This window comes from Lampetra planeri, chromosome 47 (genome assembly GCF_965212315.1).
Source record: "Lampetra planeri chromosome 47, kcLamPlan1.2.h2, whole genome shotgun sequence".
NCBI lineage: Eukaryota > Metazoa > Chordata > Hyperoartia > Petromyzontiformes > Petromyzontidae > Lampetra > Lampetra planeri.
Window position 1 is genome coordinate 4,983,235 of NC_136153.1, and position 12,034 is coordinate 4,995,268.

The window sequence follows — 12,034 nt, forward strand, 5'->3', positions numbered from 1 at the left end:
TTAGACCAGTCTTTAAACACCTGAGCCTTAGACAAGTCTTAAACACCTGAGCCCAGAATGGCAATAATAGGTCACCACCCTCCCCCAAATAAAATCCCCCCTCCCCCCCAACATGACCTGCTTTGATGAGTTCGGTGTGGAACTTTTGCCTGAAACCATCGATGCACCGCGAACTACCCGCCGGGAACGTCATAATGTTCATCTATACCCAAAAATGAAAGATGTGAGGGAAGATGTGGAATAAAAAAAAATTGTCCAAGCCAGTGTTTTTTTTTAAGTGTAAATGCATTGAAGGAATGCTGATTATGTCCGGGCACTGTTACTGATTGCGTCTCAAATTTAACAATTGCTATTTGCTTCATCGCTGCAATTCGATGTTTATGTTTAATTGCTATTTGACATTTCAGTGACCCCAGGTCACTCTTGCAAATTGAGACTCTATCCTGGTCTCCAGAGGTCTCACACCTGGTTATACAAAATTGAGACTTGAACCCTGTAGGATGACCTTTTGAAAAGCGACGGGGGGGGGGGGGTCGGGGGGGAGATGGAGGGGGGTGCTTACAAAAACTGATGGGGGCCAACGTCACAGTTCATATTTAGCAAACCCTAAACGCATTTTTAACGCTGAACAGAACGAGTAATTAGGCATTTTATTTTGTCTACCGTGCGTTCTGCTCGGGCTCTCAACCCCTGTGTTTGAGGCGGCAAGGTTGTGACACCCGTCGCTTAGACGTTAACATGTTTGGACTTTCATAATCAACGTGTTTGGGTTTAGATCGCGTTATTTATAAATGTGTCGTAACCCTCCACCACCCGACACGGCCAATCAGTAAAAAAAGTGTCACGTTGAGAAAAAGACAAATGATTGGACTTGACAAAAATTTAGAATGGGGGGGGGCACGAGGCTCCCCCCCTCCCGACGCTACAGAGCAGCAGCAACAACTGTGCTGCGTGCGGTTAGCGTACACCAGGACAAGCGATCACTCCCCAATGCCTCCGCTGCCTCGTTGCGGAACCAATGCCTCCGACCAAATCACCCGCCGCACACGCCGACGTCGGCAGATCTGGACGCTAAGCGGGGGTTGAGCTCGGACAGCCCTCAGATGGGCAGCGGCCACGCACAGCGATGGCAGGGGGTACGTTGCGGACAGCGGAAGGCAGTGCAGCAACGTCCATCGCTGTACCGCAACCTACTTCTATGCTCCCGCACACGTGACCGGCACGGTGAAAGTATGTTCAAACAAAAAAGGGGAAAACCTATTATCATATTTTCATCCTGGCAAAGAGGTCCCATGATATGGTCAAACAATAAGCCCCACAACTCCAGCATGGCGTGGGGGGGAGGCCTTCATCCAGCAGTGGATTGATACAAAGGCTGTACATTTACGTCGCGATCCAATGGATTTGCATTGACCAACCCAGCACATCTTCTAAATTTTCTCACGTGCATTTTCACGTATGTGCTGTGCAAGAAGGAACCAATTGCCTGGCACATCACCTATTATATATGATATTTTTCCCCTTTTAAGGCCACAGTGATGTTATTGACAAAACGTGCCGAGCCTTTTCTTGTCTTCATTGTCGTTCATTCTGCTCGCGGGCTGCAGCAACAGCAGCGGCATCACCAACAACTGTGAATTAATTTCTTCATAATAAAAGTTTTTGGGTGAGATTGCGTAAGTATAAATGGGTCGTAACCCTCCACCATCCGACACAGCCAATTAGTAAGGGATTTGTCACGTAAAGAAAACGCCCACCGGTGTGTTGGAGAGTAAATCCACGACATTTACAATTTGAGTACGAAGTTTCGCTGGTAATTACATCCAGCATCATCGGGCGATTTACCAGAATAGTGAAGCAATCCACCTGCTCCCGGTCTTAAATAGAGCAAGGCGACATCACTGAACCCAACCCCAAAACCTTAATTATGAATAATATTGGTCGCGAAAGCCTACGTGTTAAACTCAAATTAATGTCTCTCTCGGTGCACGGCAGTTCCGAGGCGCGCCCTTCGCACGCTGTGGCAGAGAGCGGGGGACAGATGAGATGGGGGGCTGAAGGCAGCAGCCAATACGTTTTGGGGGGCCCGGGTGTGTGCATCGACTTTGAGCAAACATTGCTTCTCTCCCTTCGAACAGTGGCGGTGCACAGTGATGCGTGTCGTGACAAGGTGAAGTCAACTGCATGTCTATAGCTACCCCTGCAAAGTGTGTGTGTATGTTAAAACTGAACAAAAAACGATTCACTTTCTCAAAGGAAACAATGGAGATTGCTATTCTTGGTTTTTTTCGGTAAGGTCACGTAGAAGGGAAATAATAAAATAATAAAAAGATTAAACAAAAAAAATTATCACGACGTTTCGACTGCAACACAAGCAATCATCATGATTGCTTGTGTTGCAGTCGAAACGTCGTGATTTTTTTTTTACTATTTCCCTTGTACGTGACTTTACCGAAAGAACCAAGAATATGAATCCCTGCAGTAACGAAAGCTTTAAATCAAAATTTAATGGAGATTGCGTCTATGGAATGTGGTCTTTTTTTTTGTCCAGCTCCCTGACCGAGGAAAATACAGTGGGGTCCCGTCCAAGAAAACAAAATTGAGTGCAAAGTTAAGTAACGAAATGTAAGTGCTGCGCCATAGTTGCGAGATGTTAACTAACTCGCCGGGTCTACAGGAGAACGTGACTGCCTCAGGGCTGTAAGCAGGAGTTGAGCATCGCGGCAAATGTTCATTTCAGCAGGAAATCGTTTTTCACTTGTTTTTCTTGAATGGGGAAAAAATAATTTCACGGCCAACGCCGCCCCCATCGCCCATGCAAACTCCGTTGTTGTTGTTGTTGTTGTTGTTGTTGTTTTTCTATTTATTTTTTTGTCGTTACCCCCCCCTCCCCCCAAGCACATCCGATTAGCACGGCTGGCTTTGTACGTTGGTGCGAAATAAGTTCAGAATCAGAATCAGAAAGGGTTTTATTCGCCATGAAAGTTCGCACAGACAACCGAGACAACACTAACCCCAGCAGTTCCCAACTCGGGGTACGCGAACCCCTGGGGGGTACCTGAGGTGATGTATAAATGTGTGAAATGGCATGACACACGAGAGTCATAGGTGAATACTCGAGTATGAAAGCGCCAATCTAAAATAGCAACGATGAAATGCAAATCCACGTGGTAACTTAGAACAACGCACTCATTGACCGTGAACAATGCGGGTTTCCAAGAGTAACCACCGAGTGCGAGCCAATAACGTCAAGCATGCAGAGGCGCCCATTGACATATTTGTTTTATATTCGCTTGCAGATACCAGCTAGGTAGGATAACCTCACAAAATTGCCTATTGGGTTAAAATATGGACGTTCGTTATTCGTACATTTATTTCTCAGGGCGATGTTGGGTCAGGCAAGCGAGGGTGGTACTCGGTTGAAACAAAATTCAACAAGGGGGGAGTACATCCGTAGCCGAAAATGGGGTTGAGAACCAACAGTTGACCTACTACGGGGCCTGCAGCATATGTTATAAAGGGGCCTTAAATTTAAAAAAAGATAAATATTAAACACGCATTTTTTTCTTGCATAGTAAAGTAATTGTATTTTTTTATTTGCTACACAGCCATATAATACGACAAATCCCTAACCTTAAACACCCAGTCGTTCATAAAAGTTGAAGGTGGTATAGTACTATAGTAATAGAGCAAGTGCAGAATCACTGGAACGATATTGGTAGCTTGAAAGCATTTAGCACGGGGCCCTTGAAAGTGTGGGCCTGTAGCATTTGTAGCTAACTTTTGCTACGAGGATAATCCGGCACTGGTCTACACCATATCTTATCTTCCCTGGATGTGTGCAACTGCGTGAGGTGCAAGCAAGCAGACACAAAAAAGAATGGCCTGCGTGCGGAGGAATTCATTACGTTTAAAAATCGCTTTTTTATTTTTTAAAAGCAGGCCACTGGAATTTTAATTGGAAACTTGGCAATCACGGGGTCGCAACAGAGAGCAATGATTTACAACGGCGTATTAGCGTAATGCGGTCGTACGTTTTAATACCGTGAAAGAAAAGGTGTATATTGAAATGTTATTATGGTAAGTAAAGAAAAATAGTGCCAGTTAAGTGAATTACGTTTTCATTACGTTTCATTGCAAGTGTATCTTTTTTCGGGGTATTTTTTTTATCATTTCAAAAAGGGATTATTTTATAATAATGGCATTATTTTACTTTGTTTCTCATTTTATACTTTTTATATATTTTTTAAGCATTAACTGATTCCGGTTTAATCAATTATAAGAAAATGTTCATTACCCGTGAATTTTTTTTTTTTGCATTTTAGTCATGCATTATGCATTCGGCTAGAGCTGCGCGTGTATGTGCGCCTGTGATTCAGTCTGCCGGAGAGTGGGCGCTACATTCGCAACGTAACTTCCCATCGTGCAGCAGCCTTCATGGGTGACACTGCGGAGGCAACACGGTGGTGAGATGTTCACTACCTCGCACCGGTATGCAGGACGCCGTGGGGTCGATCCTGACCCTGATGCCTGTATATTTGGAGTTTGCGTGTCTCTCTCCCTGTGAGTTTAACATAGAGGCAGTTTATACCAAAGGTCACAATCGCACGACGATGATGACTACGACAAAGTGTCCGGACCGTATTTTCATTTTGACGACTTGGCACAACTTTTTGGACAAAAGGGACGACGGAAAAACCTTCGAGGGGAAGTAAAAAAAAATGAAATTACTGACGGACAGAAACCTTGGACAACAGCACGCAAACCGTGCCCCCCCCCCCCCCCCAAAAAAAATGTGAAGTGATCGTTCAGAAACGTCAGGGCCAAACGGAGGTCACGTGACCTTCACGGTGCACGCTGGAGAGTAGAAATTCGTTCCACGGGCTGTGGAAGCTTTCGGAGCTGTTGGCGAGAGATGAATTCGCGTGCTGAGTAAGTGCAACTCGAAAGAGCACTGGACGCTTTCATCGGCCACGCTGCCTAACAATGTAGTGGCCCAAAACATTTCTGGAATGCCCCCATCTTTTTTATTATTACACGCTTTTATTTAACTCTGTCTGTTGTTGTTGTCGTATCCTTAAATCTTGTAACTCACTTTTAACTCACTTCCCAATGTAATATCGACTGCAAACTTGGTATACTTATGTCATACTGATGACAATACTATATTCTATCATGAAAAATAAAAAATAAATGTTAAAGATCTTTATACACGCTTTCTATGAACTCACTCTGTTGTTTTTGTTGTATCCTCAAATATTGTAACTCAATTTTAACCCACTTCCCAATGTAATATGGACCGCAAACTTAGTATACTTATGTCATACTGATGACAATACTATGTTCTATTAAAAAAAAGTATTTTAAACATAATTTTTACATGTTATGTCTCGGCTTGGGCCTAATTGTCCACGCTCAACTAACGTTGGCTGTAAATCACCACAGCCCCTTAAGTTATGGCAAGCTTTGCGGCCTCTTCCTGGAGTCGTGAAGTTCTGCCATTACTAGTAGGGTACATTTAATTAAAGCGTGTTTAAAAAAAAATGTTAATATTATTTATTTTAAAAATATTTAGGCTTTTGTTTTCGATTTAAAAAAATACATTCCAGTTGCGCTATGTACGTCAAGCCACGGGACGATGAAATATACATTCGGAACTCTGCAGGGAACCATGCGTGAACCTCGTGTCAAATAATTGCCCTGGAAGTTGATCCTACAGAACTACTTCTGCAGTCACACCTTGTGCATGCCTTGCCAAGAGTGGTGGTCGTATATCCATCGATGTCTAAGTCTGAGAGCTGGAATCTCACCACGTGAATGACGAACGTGTTTTAATGTGCTGAGTTGTTTTTGTCTGCATTCATTGGTGACAAGCCTGAGATTATTATCAACTCAATAAACGCCTCCCTCTATATGAGTATGTGGGTCTCTATGCAAGTCCATGATTCTCTATGTAAGTCTCTGTGTCTCTGTGTAAGTCTATGATTCTCTATGTGAGTCTATGGGTCTCTGTGTAAGTCTATGATTCTCTATGCGAGTCTATGTGTCTCTGTGTAAGTCTATGATTCTCTATTTGAGTCTATGTGTCTCTATGTAGATTCTCTATTTGAGTCTATGGGTCTCTATATAAGTCTATGATTCTCTATGTAAGTCTATGATTCTCTATGTGTGTCTATGGATGACCGGCCTAAGACAAACAACTAACTTTACGCGAGAACCTGGTTTCATCACAACTCAGTCTAGGCGAGTCTGCGTATCTCTGCACAAGTCTATGGGTCTCTATGTAAGTCTATGGCTGACTGGGGCCGAGAAGCCCGCTTGCATCACGGGTGACTGCCTGGATATGAACCCAGGATCTTAGCGCTGCTGGCTCAATACCCTGCCCTCTGGGGGCTACCCAGCCACCGTTCCAATTGCCTGTATTGAGAGCGAGAGGGAGCTCGGAGAAGTGTTGACTGACCTATAGTTGGATATGGTATAATTTTACACTGCAAGGCGAGTGTTCGTGGATGGATGGCGGCTGAGTGCCCTTTGAGTTGTGTTTGCTTCCCCCCTGCCAACACATCCCTTGGTTTGTTGTCTCGCAAGCTGCCTGTGGCTATGCGCACCCACTTTGCAGTCTGGCAATGTCACAGTGAGACAAGCCTGTTTGGCACTGCACTCCGTGGAAAACTCACCGAGAGGTTCAATGTTAATACAATATTGCTGCGTGCGTGTGCGTGTACTGCCCTTTTTCCAATCCACTGCTGGATGGATGAGGGCTTGCCCATGCGCTGACCAGTATCAACCCTGCTCAGCTGCCAGGATATCATGGGGTGGGGCATTCTGCAGCGATTTCATCAAAGGCCTATTTCTGTGAATGTACAAAAATGACTTTTCAAACACGGGTGAAAGAACTCTTTGCAAAGCGCTACTTCGACACGTACAGTAAGTAGTATGAAATAATATCAATGATTAAGTCACCTCCCATTGCCTGGCTGCCAATCCATTACACTGGTCAAAAATAAAAATCAATTTTTTTCTGGCCTGGACTTTTGCAGCTGGTTTAGACTAATTTCAGGTGCGGATTCCAAATCTGATCTCAGATTTGCTCTATCACATCATTTTTATGTTATCAGCATACCCCATTTTCATTGATTTTACCCGAAATAAACCCTGTCACTTATGATTGCAAGTTGTTGCGAGTCAGTGACTGCTTTAGTGTTAAAATATGGTGCTGTATTTTTAGGATAGTGTATTTAAAATATCAATTTATGTAGATTTCCACATTTATTTAATATTTTTCTTCTGTAGTTTTTATTGAAAATGCAATATTTGATATCTCAAAAACCTGATGTGATAGACAAAAACTGATGCCAGATTTGGAATCAGCACCCCAAAATTACATTAAAACCGTTGGAATACCTTATGCCAGAAAATGTGTGTTGACCAGTGCTATAATTGTTGGCCTCCCCCTTCACAAGACGTGCCATGTCTAAGCGCGCTTGATTTTCCTTAAATAGTGTGGACGGTGCCTTTAACCTGCCTGCGTTCATCAATCCACGCATCCCTCCCTCCCTCTCTCTGCCTCTTCAGGGTAATTCCAGGCATGCATCTCTCCATGCTGCTCTGCGAACTTTTCCGTTCTTGTTTCGATATATATTCGACGTATTAATGACCGCGCGCCTGCTGCGGGGACGCCTGAATACGATCCTGTGAAAGATACGCAAACACATCGCAATCTTCTCACGGGACCGAAATGGCATGCGAGGCGGCTCCAAATAAAGAATGCGCTGGCGGTTTGTCGGCAAACACGCGAACGTGTCCACGCATCCTTGCGATGATATAGATTTTCTCCATGCGTTGCAAATGTGTAAAGAACCCTGATCAATAGAGTGTTCAATAGATAATTATACACAGCGGCAACTCGACGATTTGAGGAACGGTGCGTTATGGGTTTTGAAATACACAAACATAAAAAACACAACAAATATAAACACAACGGGGCAAGGGTTTCGCAGCTAATGAAACACATTATATTATTTGATCAACTTGTAAACGCAATTAAGCACGATACGCTGCGAGGGAATTACAAATCGGCGGCAGAAATATCAGGCAAAGGTCGTCAACAAATGCGTGAGCACTCGATGCTACGCCGGACATTTCTGCTAATCTGCATCGCGGGCTAATTGCTCGCATCACGCCAATTAAGGGCAGTTGCACACGGATCGCCGTGCCAATTTGCAGCGCCCTAATCGCATTGCACACGCACGGCGGAATGTGCACGGCACTCCCGCTAAAGCCCCCCCCCCCCACGTGCCTGGCCAACACCACGCCCGGCCGCCTTTGTCTCCTCCGAGTGTCGATATTTTTAGACACCGCAACCAGGTACTCATTTGAGGCCGAGTCGACCTAGGCGAGGCCCAGGACCGGTTCGTAGCGCAGTGCGTTAACCGCTGCGCCACAGAGCATGGGCCAAATGCGACCGGTTACCTCATTTCAACTCAAGGCTGCAATTGGAAACGGCCCGGCTATGGTAATTTCCCATCCAAATTATATTAATGAACTTAATCGACTAATTATATTCAATGGGGGGGGGACGGGGGGGACAAGCTCTCTAAGTCAAACGCAAGCCAACGAAGTAAAAAAAAACTGAACTCTGATGACAAGTGGCTTTAAGCAACGCGACTTTTTGCTGCGTAATAAAAGCACAGAAGAAGCTTGCTTGTGATTTGTTACAATGTGCAGACGCAACTTTGTTTTCCGTCGCCTTCCAACTCGCGGGTACAGAACGCCTCTTGGATTTAATCACAGACACATTACATACAGATTCACAAATCGCCCTTCTCTCTCCCCCACCTCTAGCCCCAGCCTCTCCACGTCCTGTCCACCCAGCAGACTCAAAGGGCACACCACAGTTGATCGATACATGTGCTGCGTGTGTGGTGGGGTAAAGTGTGGGCTGCTCCCACTATACTCTTAGGTTTTTTCGGTAAAGTCACGTGGGTAAAAAAATAAATAATATTTTTTTTTACAATATTAATAATAATAGAAATAAAATAACAAATCACGACGTTTCAGATGCAACACAAGTCTCCGTCATCAGGTGGGACCGTCACAGCTAGATTTACTGTAGCCAGTGAGGCACAATTCCCCCCCCCCCCCAAAACACGTTCCATTCATTGGCTGCCACATTCAGATAAGCCTTTCCCCCCTCCTCCCCCCTTAACTTGTATTTAAGGGCTTGTCTCTTGGAATTTTGCCTCACTTGATACAGTAAATCTAGCTGTGACGGTCCCACCTGATGACGGAGACTTGTGTTGCCTCTGAAACGTCGTGATTTATAATTTTATTCCTATTATTTAATTTTTATTCTTTATTTTTTACCTACGTGACTTTACCGAAAAAAACTAAGAGTATGAATCCTTGCAGTCACGAAAGCTTCAAATCTAGAATTGCTCCCACCTTCATCGAAGACGCCCTGCCAACAAGGAGGATTTGGCCATAGACTCTCCATCTCGCATAGGAGGCTCGCCTCTAAGTCTGGGGTCCCTTCCGCCGGCAGTGGCACGAGGAATGTGCCCGTTGGCCGCATTGGGAGACGTCTGGATTGATTGCACGTCCAGTGTGATAACCATTACACAAAATGCAGGAACATCCTTGCACCGCACTCTATATAAACTAAAGACGACGTTTCGTATTACCGGGTGAGCACCACTGAGCTACTGAGCTCTCTTTCAGAAGCGAACTGGCCACAAATGACAGCTCAACGAAGTGGCTTGGCGCGTGGAAATTTATCGCAGCCGAATAATCTAAACGAGTGATTCTAAATGTCGAGGGAAAAATCGGGGGACCCGGAGAAAAATCCACGCTACCACGGGGAGAATATGCAAACTCAAAATACACAGGCGTTAGGATTGAACTGACAACCTCCTGTATACCAGGCGAGGTAGTTAACATCTCGCCATTGTGGCGCTTGCAAAGGCCTTCTGCAGTACATGACATCGTATACAGTAGAGCAATAACAATACACCAGAGTACTTCTAGATTTGAAGCTTTCGTGACTGCAAGGATTCACACTCTTTGGTTTTTTCGGTAAAGTCACGTAGGTAAAACAATCAATAAAATTAAATAAATGAAAACAACTAAATTAAATCACGACGTTTCGGAGGCAACACAAGCTTCCTTCATCAGAGTACATTAACAGAAACAGAAACATATATACTCTAATAGCCGTGTTGGCCTATTTTCATAAATCCTGATTTTGTCATTTCTGAAAGAAAATGTAAAATCATAATCACACGTGCAATCTTCTTTGTTCCCCCCCCCCCTCCAACAAAGCGTGCTTTGCACGTAAGATATGGTCATCATTACCATCATCCGTATGTTGCTATGATCAGCACGGCCCAGTAACCGTCATTATTATGGGAAGAAATGGTGCCACCCAGGATAACCACGGTCCCTCCCTCTCTCTATTAACTGCGGGAGGAGTGTCGCATACAAATGAAGTGGCACAGAGCGTTTGTCGTAAGTGTTTGCACGTCTGGGTAAAATCTCCAGTAAAGGGGCCTCTCACTCTTGCCACCGTCTCAAAGCGTCACCACCTGTGCCGGTGCACCGCCAAGCCTTGCTCTTGAGGCCAAAGTTATCGAACGTCTCGAGATTTGCAGCGTTCTTGAGATCACCCCAGCAACCCGGCGGGAAACGTCGGCACGTCATGCCGCGAACATGGAGGTACAACCGGAAAAAAACGCGCCTCGATAATTTCATGGCTCCGGGAAGTTGCGCCTTCTCCCTCCGCAGGTCCGCAACTTGTCACTGGGACTGCTGGACGCAGCTCCAAACGGGACTGATCGACCGTATTCATGGCTTCTGTAGCATCAATACAATGGGGACTCTTTTGGTCTTTTTGTTTGCTATCGTCTTTATTTATCATGCCGTTCCCTGACATTTCATTATTTACTCGCGCTCGCCCTACAATACGGAGTAAGTCGCCGGGGAATGATATCTCAATGGTCGGGCGATTTGTTTGTCTGGCTTGAGTTTTTTTCCTTCCTCCCGATTTCTGGCTGTCCACACTCCCTCCACTCTGTGTGCATGGGTACCGCACAGGTCATTGTCACAAACCCATCATCATCAGCTCTCCTGTTCCCGATGTTTCTTTGTGGCAGGTAGCCCGTAGTGTCGTGTTTCTCAATGCTGTCCCCGTAACACCCCACCCTCCCCGTCTCATCGCCCACGCCTTGATCCTACTGAAAGGTGGCAACTGCAGAAGGTTGCACGGTGGGGGGCGTCACAAGGAACTGGAGTTGAGAAACACCGCCACGGTGCTCAGACAAACTTCCAGCGTGCCAGCCTCGCCACACAGCACGACCCCTTGTCCGTGTATAGTCCGTCCGAACATTCATACCGAGCTCGCAATCAGAAAGGTTGCGAGTTCACATCCTGCTTCGGTGATTGACTCAGCCCATCGTCCCTTTGGGGGTCAATTAAACGAGTGCCAATTAGTGGGGGAACTCAACGGGGTTGTCCTCTCGGACAAAAAATTATCGGCCCTGGCATAGGAATGTGGAATTTTCACCACTGGCTCAGGGCTGTAAAGAATAGATGAGCACCACCTCAATGCACAGTTGAGAAGGAAACATCGCAGTCTGTTGACTCCTCAACACACTGCACCGAAGCTGTCCAAGTATTACGATCTCCACACCTGCAATTGGCCCACCTTTTCAGATTTACCTCGGCTACCTGTGAACTAATGGATCTGAAAAACCACTGTCTCGAGCAGAAACATCATTGGGCTGCGCCGCAGTGGAAATGGCAAACTGTCAACATGTTCGTCAGCAACACTTGGGAACAAATATTTAATAGGCGACATTTGGGGCAATGGACCTTCATTGTGGCAGAGACAGTCCGTCGCTGTCGACATAAATAATTGCCGACGTTTCAAGCAATGTCCCTTCGCCTGCTTATTCTTCTTCGTTCATACGTCTGATGCAGATGCAGAACAACGGCCACAATTTCACATTCAGGAGGTCAAGCCCAGATAACTGCGTCA

At 45.4% G+C, this 12,034-nt stretch overlaps 1 protein-coding gene across 1 annotated transcript in view; it reads right to left on the reverse strand.

Annotated features, from left to right (window-relative positions):
- The window catches only part of LOC144733446 (kelch-like protein 9), a 48,645-nt gene that overhangs the window by 32,995 nt on the left and 3,616 nt on the right, over nt 1-12,034 (reverse strand). The gene's annotated exons all lie outside the window — the stretch shown is intronic.